The 16,710-nt window shown below is 37.5% G+C and overlaps 1 protein-coding gene across 6 annotated transcripts in view; it reads left to right on the top strand.

Moving 5' to 3' along the window:
* Window positions 1-7,969: 7,969 nt before the first annotated feature.
* LOC143040240 (uncharacterized) overlaps window positions 7,970-16,710 on the top strand; it is a 33,544-nt gene continuing 24,803 nt past the window's right edge. The window contains exons 1-3 of one of the 6 annotated variants that reach the window (XM_076210970.1): window positions 7,979-8,056; window positions 8,291-8,560; window positions 9,006-9,091. The gene's annotated coding sequence lies outside the window, so the exon portion shown is untranslated. Of the gene's footprint in view, window positions 8,057-8,148; window positions 8,743-9,005; window positions 9,092-16,710 lie in introns of those variants that run through there. The other 5 variants (XM_076210971.1, XM_076210973.1, XM_076210972.1 and 2 more) reach the window with 5 other exon arrangements.

Raw genomic sequence — 16,710 nt, 5'->3', positions numbered from 1 at the left:
CAAAGATTCCTAGATGGCTGAGTATTTTCTTTGGGGGTGGCGAGTTTTTTGTTGCAGTGACTAAGTGCATTTATCATCCCATCGTACGACTGAAGTGAGACAGTGCCTATTCCGTCCTTAGTAACATCCGCCTGGAGATGGAAGGGGCGTGTTTGGTCAAGACCGGATTGTTGACCGTTAGCAGCTTTAGGTTGCGAAAGGTCTTCTCACAGATCTGGACCCACACAAATAACTGGACATTTCTCGAAAAAGTTTGAGGCGTGATCTTCTATTTCTTAGTTCTGTATAAAATACACCAAAACCTCCAATACTTATAGATATGTAATCCATCAGTATTTCACAATAATTTCAGGCATTTTAGCTAGCATACTCATCAACAACACTTATGCTTCTTCTTTTACAAATTGATATTACATTGGTCCTCTTCCAATTCTGAGTGACTATTTTTTTCCTAATGATTGTACTGCGAATCGTGTCCACCATTTTTTTTTTTCTCATCTTTAACTTTCCAGCTAGAGACCTCGTCAAACTCAGGGACTTCCTCACATCTAGTGTCTCTCTAGCATGAATATTTGCTTCACTTCCAGGTTTATACATTTTAACCTAACGTTCATACGCAATCCCTTTCCATTCACAAAATATTTTCCATTGGTGGAAACTGACTGAAAAATTATGTTCATTATTTTAGGTTGTGTTAATGCTTCTTCATAGACCTCTACTATCTTTAGCTCAGCAATTCATTCCATGTTTCAGTTTGCATTTGACAAATCTGTAAAACAGTTTAGGTTCGCTTTTACATTTCCAGTTACCCACTTTTCGAAGTTTGTTTTTTCCTCTCTTCGGATGTTGGTATATATATATATATAGATTTATTTACATATATATATATATATATATTTATATATATATATATATATATATATATATATATATATTTTTTTTTTTTTTTTTCTTTATTATTATTATTTTTTTATTCCTTACATATCCCTGTCAAACATCTTTCCTTTTTGTCGCTTCACATCTACTTTTCTTAATTTTCCCACTGACCCTGCACACAAACTTTTCTACGTTCGAGCTGTAAAAGCTTAGAAAGTTGCCTTTTTTCTCGTGTTTTTAAATTCCTCTCATTCTACCTGGAAGAATGTCCTCAAACCCATACTATTTGTTTATCCAAAGTTTCATCTACCTTTTCCATGTAATTCATCTGGTGCATGCACTTTAAAGGGTCAGTTATTCCAGGTTCTTTGGGAAAGCGTAAATCCAATCTCGTTGGTGTGTCACCTCTAAACCTTGTTGTGGTTTTCACTCTCTGAATCACTGTATTTTCATCTTTATATTTAGCAATTAGCCCATGAGTCTTCACTCCTACTTATTTCTCACTTTCCCCTATAAATATATTTCATTGGAGTAACTCACCATGATTGTATTTTGAATATGTTTAGTCCTACCCTGTAAGTGAATAGTTGTGTCCGATAGCATGCCTTGATACTCAGCTTCGCTCCATGTTTTTGTCTTACTACCTCAAAGTCTTAGGTTTTGTTTTGTTTTGTTGCAGAGCGAAAAAATATGTTGGTGTGATTAATTAATTATAAATAATAATATAAAATCAACTAAATACTCTGATTATACTTCCAAAAGATATGATAGATTGTTAGGACTAATAGCACGACAAATTCACGTTAAGTTCTAACTGGTGTTGGCAAACTTAACATAGCAATAATCCGTGTGTAATCAGGATGTGCTATTCCCATATGGTCCATAAATCTCAAGCCAATTAAAACCAATGACAAATGAATATGTTGTTTCAAAGAGTCTGAGACACATTTGATGGCAACATCTCTAGCTATTGCCATAAAATTTGTATTTTTTCAGATCCTTTGAAATGGAACATAAGAGAGGGTGCAGCGGAGACTACTCGGTCTGGCGTTAAATATCGAATACAAAGTTTAAATATAATCCTTGTTTCTGTTTCTTTTATTCTGGCTGGCACCTACCTATTTTATTCAGTTCCGTGGCGCCTTCTCAATGGCAAACATGCAAATTATTTCAATTAACCCCCTCCACCCTAGGTGGAAATCACTTTCCTTTTTAAACTATCTGGTGCCAGGACATTCTATTCATCTCCATGACACTCCGTTGTCAGTGAAGTGGTTAAAATAGACGAATATTTAGAGAAAAATGTAAACATCAGAGCTGAGAACATATTCACCCGAAATAAAAACCGGTAGAGAACCAGTGCCCGTATAAAGTAACAGGACATAAATTTAGAAGAAAAAAAATTAGAAACAGTTTTGCTGGCCACATCGCTAGGAAAAGGGATAGATATCACGCAGAGGTGACTGAAGTTGTATTAGAAAAACACCTAAATGATAATGATAGTGTAATGTCTTTGCTGGACATTTGTTTGTTTATCGCCTATCTCTTAATTAAGGTTAAACTTTGTTGATTCACATCCTTAGTTATTTATATATTCAGTTATCTACCCTATGACACATATATCAATTTACTAGTGGCGTAATAGAGGGTGCATAGAGGGTTTAGGGAGAAATGCCAATGTAATGGTATTGGGAGATCTAAATGCTAGGATAGAAAATGAACCAATAGACGGAGTGGTTGGAAAGTGTGGAGTTCCAGGAAAAAACCGTAGTGGAGAGTTGATGGTGGAGATATGTCTAAAGAGTCGATGGTAGTAAATACAGTGTTTAGGAAGAAAGTCAAGCATAAGTACACATGGGAGAGGGTGGTTGATGGAAGGGTGGTAGACAGGGCTTTAATGGACCATATAGTGGTAACCATAAGAAGAGTAGGAATATTTTTGATAATCATGTTCTAAGGGGAGAGTGGATGAATATTATCATTTATTATTATTATTTTTTTTTTTTCTTGGAAGGTAAGTTGACAATGAAGAATAGATGGGGAAAGAGGAAAAGGACAGAAGGTAGGGAGGTGCTTAGAGTAAACTGCTTGAATGAGAAAGAAAAGGAAAAGGAGTATAAGAAGAAGCTGAGAGAGGAGTAAAAGGAATTGAAGGATAAAGTAGAACTAGGATTGGAGGAGGAATGAGGATGGTTCAAGGAGGGAGTCACAAGGTGTGCAAAGATGGTATGTGGAACTAGGAGAACGGGAGAAAATAGCAGGAAAGGTAGTGAGTGGTGGAATAAGGAAGCAAAGAAGGTTGTAGAAGAGAAGAAACGAGCATTCATAGATTAGTTACAAAATAGGACGAGAGAATCATATGAGAGGTACAAAGAAAAGAGAAGAGAAATAAAGCATGAGATTAAGGAGGCAAGGAGGAGAGCAAATGAGAAATGGGGTAAGAGTATGAAAAAAATGAAAGTAATAAAAAGGTGGTTTGAAAGGAAATTAAGAGAGGAAGAGGAGGTGAATCAAATAGAGAAGAAAAAGAAATAAAAGATGCAGATGGAGAGATGATAATGGAAGAGACAGCAGTAAGAGGTAGATGGGCAGAGTATTCTAGGGAGTTGCTAAATGTGAAGGAGGATAGGGAGGGAAAGGTAGTTGCAGTAGGAGGCGCTAAGAAAAGGACTGTGATGAATGGGGAAAATGGAGAAGAAATAAGGAAAGATGAGGTGAAAGCAGATATTAAAATTATGAGAGCAGGTAAGGCACCTAGATTGGATGGGTGTCATGTGGAGGGCCTAAAAAGGAAGGTACAGTGATAGTGGACTGGCTGGTGAGGTTGTTTAATGTTTTTTTAAAAGAGGGTAGAGTGTCGGAGGAATGGCTGTGTAGTTCCACTTTACAAGGGAAAAGGGGACAAGTGTGAGTGTAGTAGTTTCAGAGGGATCAGTCTGTTGAGTGTAGTTGGGAAAGCTTATGTGAGGGTTTTGATTGAGAGGATCAGAAGAACAGAGGGAGTAATTGGTGAGGAACAGTGTGGTTTTAGAACAGGTAGGGGTTGTGTGGATCAGATTTTTGTGGTAAGACAGATATGTGAGTAAGCTTTAGGTAAATGTAAGGCTGTTTTTGTCCTTTATGGATTAGGAAAAAGCTTATGGCAGAGTAGACAGGAAGATACGGTGGGAGGTATCACAGATATATGGGATAGGATGAAAGCTATTAAGAGCAGGCAAGAGTTTTTACGAGAATAGTAGAGTCTGTATTAGAATCAGAAATGGAGAGAGTAAGTGGTTCGAGGTAAAGGTGGGGCTTCGCCAAGGATGTGTTTTGTTGCCCTGATTGTTTAATTCATACATGGATGAGGGTAGTGCGAGAAATAAAGGCAAGGGTAATGGGTTGGGATTGGAGATGGTCAAATGAAATGGAGAAAAAAAAAGTAAGATAAGTCAGTTGTTGCTTGCTGACGACACCGCGCTTTTGGCAGGACCAGAGGAGGGAAGGGAATTAGTGACAGAGTTTGGGAAGGTGTGCGAAAGAAGGAAATTGAAGATAGATGTGGGTAAAATTAAGGTGATGAGGTGTACAAGGGGAGAATGTGACAGCAGACTGGAAGTGAGTATTAAGGGAAAGAGGCTGGAGGAGGTGGATAGCTTTAGATACTTGGGTGCGAATATGGCGGCAAAGAGAGGAATGAGGGTGGAGGTGGAATGTAGATTGAGAGAAGCAGGTAAATACTTTGGGAGATTAAATAGTGTAATGAGAAATAGACATTTGGGAATGGATGCCAAGAGGAGATTGTGTGGAGGCGTGATTGTGCCGACAGCACTGTATGGGACAGAAACATGGAACATAAGAGAGGACGAGTTTGAATATGTTTGAGATGAAATGTCTGAGAAGTATGATAGGGGTTACTAGGCTGGATAAAGTGAGAAACGAGGTAAGGGAGTTGGGAGATAGGGTTAATGAAAGAGTATTGGGATGGTCTAAACACATGGAAAGAATGTGTGAAGAAAGATTAGTAAAAGAGGTGTGAAAGGCAAAGGTGGAAGGAGTGAACATGAGGGGGCGACCGAGGATGAGATGGATGGATGGGGTAAAAGGGACATTGGAAAAGAGGGGAATGTCTGTTGAGGAAGGAAGGGAGAAGACAGATGATAGGGGTGAGTGGAGAATGGTTGTGTATGGATGATGTTGTGATGCATGGAAGGGAGTGGGTGGGGGTAGGGGGAGGGAGGATGTGTGAATGATATTTTGGCGCAGCCCAAAGGGATTTCTCCTCGTCTTCTCTTTTTCTGTATGGGGGACGAAAAGGGGATGGGGGAATCGCTGATTAAATGAAGCGGCCGTGCTGTGGATGTGCCGTGTCTTGCAATGGGCGAGATGCAGGGATGACTCGTCATCCAGGAGGAGCCAAAATAAGAGGGAGGGAGGGGGTGAATGGGAGTGGAGTACATTGGGAATGAAATGGGTGGGAGTGGATTTTATTTCTTTGTTTTTTGGCTACCTCCCTTATAAAGGGTTAAAACCCGCTGGTATGTATGTACGAATATGTGTGCATGTAATTGGAAACGTGGTGGTCTCGTATTCTCTTAGTTGTGGGTTCGATTCCCGCACTCCTTTCCGATTCCCAGCCCAGCAGTGTCTGTTACTTACCGTATTATTATGTCTATATTATTATGTTTTTATCTATTTAATTCGTAAGTATCAATTATTTACTAATTTAGTCCTCATTTATATTACTCTATTTATCAATTTCATGTTATTGATATATCTATTGATTTCTTTGTATATTAATTTTATTATAACTATTTATAATTTTTCTATATGGGAGAAAGAGCTTTTTGTTATATTACAAAGGATTACAAAGGCGGAGCATGCCGACAGGAGACCTTTTGATCCATATCTAGGTCGGATGCAAAAAAAAAGATATATATATATATATATATATATATATATATATACATATATACATACACATACATATATAACATATACCATATATCAATAATAGAATAATAAATAAAAACTATAATAATGTATATAACAAATAAAATACATAAATAAATGCATAGGTATAGTTAAAATAATAAACAAACAGATAAATAGTAAATAATAAATTAACATATAACTAATAATAAATGAAGATCAGACAGACAAATTATAACAAAACAAAAACAAATAATATAACATAAATTATAATCATTACAGCATCTTACTTAGGTATTTATCTAAATGATTCTTAAAGCTTCGAACTGAACTACATTGCACTACCTGTGCAGGAAGTTTATTCCATTCATTAACTACACGGTTGGCGAAGTTGTTTCTACCTAATTCCAAATTGAATCTATTTCCGGACAGTTTGAGACCATTGTTTCTTGTCTGATTCTCATTCAATGTGAAAATTTGGTCACTTTTGATGTTGCCAATTCCCTTTAAAATCTTAAAGACCTGTATCAAGTCACGTCTGAGTCTACGCTTTTTTAGGGAAAACAGATTCATGTGCTTTAGTCGATTTTCGTATGATTTATTTTTGATATTTGGAATCAGTTTTGTGGCTCGTCGTTGTACTTTTTCTAGTCTGTCAATGTCTTTAATGAGATTCGGTGACCATACGGAAACAGCATATTCCAAATGTGGACGAACTAACGATTTATATAGCTTGTTAATGAGTGATGGACTTTTGAAATCAAAAGATCGCGCAATCAATCCCAGAATCTTATTTGCTTTCTCAGAGGCTGAAATACATTGCTTTTTTGATTTGAGGTCGTTACTGATAATTACGCCGAGATCTTTTTCACTATCCACTTTTGTTTACGAATTTCCAAATAACTTGTAATCGTACTTACTGTTATTTTTACCTATGTGCATTACCTTGCATTTACTTGTGTTAAATTTCATTAGCCACTTTTCAGACCATTGCTGTAATTGATCTAAATCTTCTTGAATATCTAATTGGTTTGAGTGATCATTTGCCACTCCGCACAGTTTTGTATCATCAGCAAATTTGGAAACAGTAGATTTTAGTCCATGGTCTATATCATTTATATACATTTGTTTATTACATTTTTATTTTTCCCTAATTTGTTTATCAGATTATATTTCTTATTTATTTATTTATCGATTAATTAAATGTTTTATTTATTAATCTATCTATCAATTTGTTTTTTATTTATACTTTTATTCAATCATAATGTATTTGTGCATTTATTATCTAATTGATGATCTATCTATTTGCATTAGTTTGTTTACTCTTTCATTTTGATTTATTCATTTGTTTATTAGTTTATTTATCTATTTATGTATTGATGTATTATTTTTATTTACTCATTTATTCATTGATTTATTATATTAGTTTATTTATTTATTTGTTTGTTCATTTGTTAATATTTGTCTATATTTACTCATTTATTCATTGATTTACTTAGAGATTTATTTCTAGATGAGCATTCATTTGTTCATCTACTTTTCATCAAAGTATTCGTTTGTCTGTTATAATATTTTTGCACTTATTCATTTCTTCTATCTCTGCTTTCATAAATTAGTTCGTTATGCTGAAGCAAATCGTCAGGCGTTACGCAAAATCTGGTAATTACACCACCATAGCTAATGAAATATCTGGGTGGTTTTAATCCCTACGAGAACATTTGTTAAGTTAAATATAATACCCTGGCATTTGTCAAAATCAAATTTGTGAAGTGCGTCATCGCAGCGACGGGATTAGGGCTATGTTCGCGCTTTGACGCGAAAGACCTTGTCCACGCACGCGCGCGTGCATGGGAAGTTAGGTTGCCAAACATTGTTGATTGATGGTATCGTGAGTATTTCTATACTTATTCAAACATATTACTCAATACGTAATCATATATTTTTACTGAATTATCTTTTATGAAATATTTAGGTATTCATTCAGCTTATTATAGACTGTCATTCATGAAGACTATCGGGACTTTTGAATTTCCCGCTTTGAATTTACGATTCAAAATCATTGTATTTTTCATTTATTGGTTATATCTTATATATCGTGGTCTTTTAAGTAAATAATAATAGTAATACTAACATTTCGGAGTCAGTTATATACTCATTTAGTTTTAAAACAATCGCAAGATGCATGAAAATCTTCATCATAACAGAAAGGGAAAGACGCTTTAAGTTAAGGCGTATTTTGTGCCTTTCGACCAAATTTAACCGATTCTTTGTAAGTGTAGCTTGTCTCCAGTTGAGCCATTTTGACGTGAAATTTGTAACTATATCTGTGTCCACTCTAATAAAAAAAGATTGCGATGTGTAGTCGAATAAAAAGAGTGTAAAAGTAAAAGTGGGTCATGGAGTGCTTGTTTGTGATGCTATTGTTACGAGAAGCTGTTGGCTTCGAAGTGACGCAAACTTATTCTGCCTTTACACTTGCTAGCACATCGTTCTTCCATACCAGGTACCCCAAACTGGACAGAAGTAGGCCAAATCCTGCCGTGCTAAATCCTGCTAAGATGGTGTATGGAGACGGTGTTTTTGGTGGGCGAAGGGTGAGGTGTTAGGGGTTACGAGGATTTCCCCCCTGGGCAAAACACTCACCAATCAGGCCTTCCATCCGTCTTCCACCCCGTGTACACGTTAAACGACCACTGGACATATTGCAGCTTAATCGTGATAGTGCATACGCAAGTTGTTTACATTGAGCATCTGTGATTAATCTTTGAAAATGGTAGGGGAGATTTTTTTCCTCTAGTTCCCCACAGCCAGTCAATGGGCCTCTTGCAGCAACGTTTTTGTTAGTGATACTCTAATAGACAGTGTGACTGTAACAATTATTGATTTGGGTGCTCACGTTCGACTTCAAGACAATATGTGTGATTCTTGTTATTGTCCCATGTTGATCTGATCATGGTAATGAGCACTGACAGTGTTGTGTTAAACTTTTGTGGCAATACTTAACAGCAAGGGAAAATTAAAGTGTCTTGGCAGGCTGAACTTGCTTACTTAGATTATGCAGTAGATTAACCATTTAAACTTGGTCACAAATCTTGCAAGTCAACTGGTGAAAGGGAGAAGTGAAAGTCAAAGTGTGTGAATAATGAAAAAAAAGTATTATTTAGGAGTGACTGGCAAGTTGCAGTGGCAATCTGTAATATTTTCTATATTTTTTACAGGTCTACATACATGTGTACCAGGGTTTAAACCACACTCTCTTGGCCCATGTCGTCAGAATCTGATCAGAACTTCATTTGTTACTAAGGTCAGACTGGGAAAAGTTTTAAGGTTTGCAGTAATTTAGCTTGTATTTTGTAGGTTAATATTAAAGGTCCTGTAGTTTACTAAATGTTTGGTTGATAATGAGTGATGTAATGGAAAAGTTATTACTGAGTGAATTTAATACATAATTTTGAAGGGCTTTGTCAGTGACTGCCAGCAAACATTCCCATTTGTTTGTTGTGCCACAGCTTAGTTATATTGTTTTCCAAATGTTGTGAATTGGTATTCAGATTTTTTTTTTAGATAAGTGATACAATAAAATTTACATAGAAGAGGTCCATGTTTCAGAATTTGATATTTGAAATGCAAAGGCATACTGCATATAGGTAATTTATCTTGTTCACTGAGGACATGAATAGGAAAACAGTTATGTAGTTTTTCTTTGAACTACAGTACTTATTTTGAAGAGCAGCAAAAAGTCTTCAAAAAATGACAGATTTAAAAGTCAAGTGTTAGTGTACAGGAAGTGCCTTGAAATTCCTTTTCTGAGTATCATGGTGGAAAGATGGCATACTAGTTGATTTACAAAATGTAATTGTACAGAAAAGTTATAAGACACTGCAGAAAATCTAGTGCTCTAACGGAGTGGAGTAGTGACCATGGAAATAATTGTGGAAAAGAAATAGATATGATATTATGATAGGCAAAGAGAGGCTGAAGTTTGCCAGTGAAAAGAAAAGTAAAAGGTGCATTGACAAGGCAGAAGGTTTTGGACCCTGCTCAAGAGTACTAAGTAAGGTGAGTCACCATAAAAATGAGTGGCATACTCAATACAAGGGCAAGTAAACCCTATATAGTCATCAGTTGAGAGGGAGTTATGAAATTTTGAAAGCCATACAGGGCACCAAATCTTATTGAAGTTGCTTTAGCAGTTGTTGAGATAAATTATATAGTTGAGTTTACAAGCATAGAATAGTCTAAGAATACTTAGGTTATCATAAGAAAAAGATTGTGCTCTATCAAAGAAATGGTTAACTGTTGAAATTGGTAGTGTTTTATATCTGAGTTGACATGGTTGCTCTGGCTGTTCAATCTATACATGGATGGGGTGGTGCAAGAGATGAATGCAAGGGTAATGGGTCAGGGGTTGGAGATGATAAAAGAAAATGGAGAAAAGTGAGAAATAAGTCACTTGTTTGCTGATGACACTGTGCTTATAGCAGGATCAGAGGAGGGATTGAGGAAGTTAGTGACAGAGTTTGAGAAGGTGTGTGAAAGAAGGAAGCTGAAGATAAATGTTGGCAAAATAAGGTGATGAGATATTCAAGGTGAGAGAGTGACAGCTGGCTGGAAGTGAGCATTAAGGGAGAGAGACTGGAGGAAGTGGATAGTTTTAGATACTTGACTGCGAATGTGGCAGGAAAGGGAGGAGCTGGGGTGGAGGTAGAATGTAGATTGAGAGAACCAATTAAATGCCTTGGAGGATTAAAAAATGTAATGAGAAATAGACATCTGGGAATGGATGCTAAGAGGAGGTTATATGAAGGAGTGATTGTGCTTACAGCACTGTATGGGGCAGAAACATGGAACATAAGAGAGGAAGAGAGATGGAGTTTGGATGTGTTTGAGATGAAATGTCTGAGAAGTATGATAGGGGCTACTAGGCTAGATTGAGTGAGAAATGAAGAGGTGAGGAGGAGAACAGGGGTAGAAAGGGAGATAGGGTTGATGAAAGAATATTAGGATGGTTTGGACACATGGAAAGAATGAATGAATAAAGATTAATAAAAGAAGTGTGGAAGGACTGAATATGAGGGGACATCCTAGGATGAGATGGATGGATAGGGTAAAAGGGGCATTACAAAAGAGGAATTTTTGTTGAGGAAGGACAGGGGAGGACAGAAGATAGGGGTGAATGGAGAAGGGTTGTGTATGGATGATGCTGTGATGCATGAGGGAGGTGACAAGAACTTTTGGAATGTAAAAATAATTTAAGATTGTCAAATTTGAACTTGCTGGTTTAGTCTATGTGGTTATTTAAAGGGCATTTCCTAATTTTTTGGATGTCTTGTGGGAAGGAAAATACAGTCGTTCCACTTATTTGAGATCAAGGAATTGAAAAACATAGAAGAATGTTAAAGAATAAAAGTATCAGATTTCCTATATCACAGCACAGTAGGAGAGGCTGTGTTGTCAAATAGAATAGTTTATAAAAAGGAGAAGAGCACTGACCATATAGCAGCTCCTGTAGAATGATAAAAAAGAATACAAGTTACAAAGGAGAACAGGGGTTCCATATCAAGGTACCTTTGAAGTCAAAGGTTTTTGCCAAACTCTATCACATGGTTTTGATGCTGTGTGTTTAGTGTAACAGCATAGGTCTTGCCAAAATCCTCCAAAAATGAGAGAGTTAAACTGAATCATTAGATCATTATATGAATGTCAGGTGCAGGAGTTATGCTAGCAATCAGAGAAAAGGTCATGAGCTGAAAGAAGTTTCATAATCTTCCTGTTAACCACTTAAGTATGACTCAAATTCTCATGCGCATCATACTACTCACATTATAAAATGTAAAGTCACTGCTGTATTACTCATTTTCTTTTACCCTGAGTAATAATAAACACAGAAATCGTTATGAAACCAATTCACAGAATCCGGGAGTAACTCGTGTACAACTACGAAAAAAAATGTAATCAAGACGCCAATGCCAGTATCCTCATGTACCCACTTGTGTCTCATGATGCCTACTTAGACATCATCGTACTGAAATGGTTAAGGATAGAGGAACTTTCCTCTTATTGCCCCACCACTATTTTTTTTATTTTTATGTTGTCTTTGATTTTGTTTAGGTTAGGTTAGGTTATTGTCCCAGCACCAGAATGTAATGAAGTTTACAAATGATTGTTTTTAAATTATCCATTATAGGCTTGTTTTTTTCTGGAAAAAAAAAAATGGTAAGATAAACAGAGAAAGGTGGGGGCAATAACCTAACCTAACAAAATCGAAGACAACAGAAAAATGAAAGAAATAGTGGTGGGGCATTAACAGGAAAGTTTCAGGATAGATTCTATCAGTCCATTGCCCCTTGTCTCTTTTGCAGACCTGCAGCCTATAGGAAATTGGCAACAGCCTTTGGGTCATAAGTCACTTAGAGAAGAGATATAGAGTTGTTGTCTGGGGACTGTTAGTGTGGGGCATTGTAATATGAGGTGTTATGTGTCTTCAGTGTGTGGATGTTTTTATTGTGTAGGTGGTGGGCTGTTATAGATGTTTGAGTAGTATGCTGCTGGGTTAGTATTTTGTTGCACTCCTATTGGTGGTAGTTGTGAAATGTAGTGTTAAGGGTTCTGGCATACAATTGTTTTCATAATTTTAATGTGGTTTTCTATTGGGAGGGTTTTGGTATCTGTATGTAGGTGTCTGATAGGGATGGTTTTGGTGGATCCTGTTATTACTTTAAGTGCTCTATTCTGTAAATTTTATAATTTGTTTGTGCTCATCTTGTTGATTGTTAGGAACCATGCTTTGGAGGTGTAGTCAAGGGTGGTACTCGTGAACTGTTTGTACATAGTTGATGGTTGATAGAGGTTCTTACTGATGTACAAAGTTGGTGCTGAGGATGGATTTTAGAGGATTTATCTTGTTGATTTTTGCTGTCAGATCTTTGATATGTGGATTGAAAGTCATATCAAGTGTAAGGCATAGAAGTTTTGGGTTCTTTTCCAGTGGAATGATTAGGACATTTAATATTACTATATATTCTCTCTATTTTGAGTTTCTGATAGTTTTGACCACTTTTTGAATTTTTTATGGTGTTTACCACTTTCCATATTTTGCCATTATCATTGTAATCCATCTATTATTTTCTTTATTTATTTATTTTTTTTTTTTCTATTAGTAATTTGATTTCCAATGTTTCAATTCAATTGCTTGATTATTTTATGTTTCTTTTTTTCTTTTCTTTTTTCCTTTTTTCTTTAATGAGGCTATCTGGTGTGTGTATATATATATATATATACATATACATACATATACCAAGGCTTTATCCCCCTTACAAGGGGGGTAGCCAAAAAGAAAAAGGCATAAAATCATTCCCACCCATTCCATCCCTGAATACACTCCACACCCCTCCACCCTCCCTCTTATCTTAGCACCTCCTGAATGACGGGTCATCCCTGCACCTTGTCCACTGCCCTGGGTCAGAAGCAGTGTCGCAAGACACAGCGCATCCACAGCAAGGCCGCTTCATTAAATTGGCGACCCCCCCTCTCCGTCCCCCCATTGCATAAAAGGAGAAGACGGAGAGAAATCCCTTCGGGCTGCGTCAAATTTTGCTCACACATACTACCTCACCCCCCATCCCCCCACCCATTCCACCTCATGCAATAAAAAAAAAACATCATCCATATACAACCATTCTCCATTCACCCCTGTCTTCTGTCCTCTCCCGTCCTTCCTCAATAGACATTCCCCTCTTCCCCAAAGCCCCCTTCACCCCATCCATCCACCTCATCCTAGGACGTCCCCTCATGTTCACTCCCTCCACATCTGCCTTCCACACCTCATTTACTAGTCTTTCTTCACTCATTCTTTCCATGTGTCCAAACCATCCTAATATTCTTTCATCAACCCTATCTCCCAGCTCCTTTTCCACCCCAGTTCTCCTCCTCACCTCCTCATTTCTCACTCTATCCACCCTAGTAACCCCCATCATACTTCTCAGACACCTTATCTCAAACACATTCAAACTCCTCTCTTCTTCTCTTATGTTCCATGTTTCTGCCCCATACAGTACTGTTGGCACAATCACTCCTTCATACAGTCTCCTCTTAGCATCTCTCTTTGGGAGAGTATGTGATAGAAGAAAGCTAAAGATAAATGTGGGTAAAAGTGAGGTGATGAGATGTACAAGGGGTGAAAGTGGCAGTAGACTGGAAGTGAGCATTAAGGGAGAGCGACTGGAGGAAGTGGATAGTTTTAGATACTTGGGTGCAAATGTGGCAGGGAAAGGTGGAGTGAAAGTGGAGGTAGAATGTAGATTGAGAGAAGCGAGTAAATGCCTTGGTGGATTAAAGAGTGTAATGAGGAATAGACATTTGGGATATATATATATATATATATATATATATATATATATACATATATATATATATACATATATATATATGTGTATATATACATATATATACAGGTAGTCCTCACTTTACGCGCTAGATGCGTTCCAAAAGGCAGCGCGTAATGTGAATTTCGCGTAATGTGAGGAATTAAACTCACTACTTTGCTGTTACAAGTGTTTCCAATACCATAATCCTTCCTGCAGCTGAGCCACGAGCTAAGCATATAACCTCTGACCTGCCTTGTTGTTGTTGATTTACCACCACATATGGGATCATTTTTATTTTACTTTTATGAAAATAAAATTACCCTTGGACAATGAAAAAAATCATGGGTCAGGAAACCATCCCGCAAGCTGAGATGTTGCTCTCACACGTTTCCATACTGACAACAACACAACACTCACCGCTCGCTGTGTACTATTGTACTTCACCCCCTGACGTGTCACATATATATATATATATATATATATATATATATATATATATATATGCCTTTTGGATAGTTGTTGCTACTTTGTTTATTGCTTTTATCCAGGGATGAGTATTGGCCTATTTCAAAATATTTATATATTTGATGTTGTGATGCATGAGGTGGAATGGATGGGGGGTGAGGTAGTATGTGTGAGCTAAATTTGACGCAGCCCGAAGGGATTTCTCCCCGTCTTCTTCTCTTATGGATGGGGGGGGGGGTTGCCGATTTAATGAAGCGGCCTTGCTGTGGATGTGCTTGCGACACTGCTTCTGACCCAGGGCAGTGGACAAGGTGCAGGGATGACCCGTCATCCAGGAGGTGCTAAGATAAGAGGGAGGGTGGAGGGCTGTGGAGTGTATTCAGGGATGGAATGGGTGGGAATGATTTTATGCCTTTTCCTTTTTGGCTACCTCCCTTGTAAGGGTGAAAAAGCCTTGGTGTATGTATGTATATTCTATCTATATATCTATGTTGTCTGAATACTTTTGCCAGTTTGCTTTTGGTAGTTATGAATGTTCTCTTGATTGTGGGTTTTAATTTATCTTCTTATGGGAATGATCAGATGGTCTTCAATGGTTTCCCATGTAATTCGAGTTTGTAGGGAGGGTGAACACATTGTTATGTCTGGAGTTAATTATATTTAGGTTGGGTAGTTGTTCCAGAATTTGATGTCCTCTTTGATTTGCTGTCTGTGTGTTAGCCAGGTTGGATGGTGTGTATTCAGATCACCTGCTAGTATATGGTTTGTTGTTGTTGTTCCCTAGACCATAGCTCAGCAGTCCTTCTCCCTGAGGAAACCACAGCTGGAACAAGGTTTTTCCACAAATCCTTTATAGAGTGTATATTGTGTTTTTGACATGCATGATTGTGCACATTGCAGTCTTCTATAATGTGTTGTATAGTATGGGGTGAAGTGTTACATCCTGGGCAGTTGTTTGCAATACTATCGTCCAGCCTCTTCTGGTAGCTTAGAAAGGCTGGATGGCGGCCACATCGCAGTCTGGCCAGGTGGATTCTATCCTTTCACAGGAGAAAGGATTCAGAGAGATGGATATCAGGGGGTCTGTCATGCAACAAAATATTGTCTTTCAGTTTGTTGATGGAGCAGTGAATGATATGATTATGGATATGTTTCTGGAGGGTGGTTGGTGGTGCTGGAGGAAGAAGATAGTATTTGTGAATGGTATAGGTGTTTGGATGTTGTTTTGATGTTTCTTAGTGTGTGTGTGTGTGTGTGTGTGTGTGTGTGTGTGTGCTGTGTTTGTGGAGGCTGCAGCAAGTGTTTGTGTGCCTCTCGTGTCAACGTGCTTCTTGACTTTGAGGACTTCTGTTTCATAGTGTAAATGGTCTATAAGTGTTGTATTTGTGTAGCCTGTAATTGTCTGTATGGCTTTGTTTTGTATGGTCTGTAGAGTGTTGAGGTGTGTCTTAGTGAGTTTAGGGACCCATGCAGACCTCACATTATTCATCACTGAGTGTATGCATTGTTTGTTTACTGTAGTATGTGTTAAGTCTAGGTGTGCACATTGTCCTTTTTTGTAATGTGTTGTTTGAATGACATAGATGTATCATGTATTATGCCAAGAATCTTGGGTGTATGTGTGTGTGGTATGAGAGTGTTATAGAGGCAAGGTATGTATTTGTGTTCTGCTGTCCAATTGGTGAGAACTGTTGCTGTGGATTTGGTAGGCGGTATTTTGAGGCTTTGTAGTGAACCAAGTGTTGAGGTATGGTTGTAGTATTTCTGCAGCATTACCTGCATTATGGTGTGTGTATGTAATTGTTATGTTGTCTGTGTAAGAAGAGATTTGCATTTCTGAGGTGGTGGGTGTGGGTATATCATGCATATGATTAAAAAGTGTAGGGATAGAACTGGGCCCAGTGGTACTCCATTCTTAAAGTTTCTGGTGTGTGATGATTGGTCATTATATTACACATTGGCATCTCTTCCTGCCAGATAATTGGCCAGCCCTCTTTTGGTATTATTGTGCATGTCTGTGTTATATATTTTGTTTGTGTGATTTGTGTTATTGACTTATGTGGTTGGAGCTGTGGGATGAAGCTTCATGGGG

This window comes from Oratosquilla oratoria, chromosome 28 (assembly GCF_046742065.1).
Source record: "Oratosquilla oratoria isolate Oo_2021 chromosome 28, ASM4674206v1, whole genome shotgun sequence".
Classification (NCBI taxonomy): domain Eukaryota; kingdom Metazoa; phylum Arthropoda; class Malacostraca; order Stomatopoda; family Squillidae; genus Oratosquilla; species Oratosquilla oratoria.
This window is presented reverse-complemented; position numbering and strand designations above follow the sequence as displayed.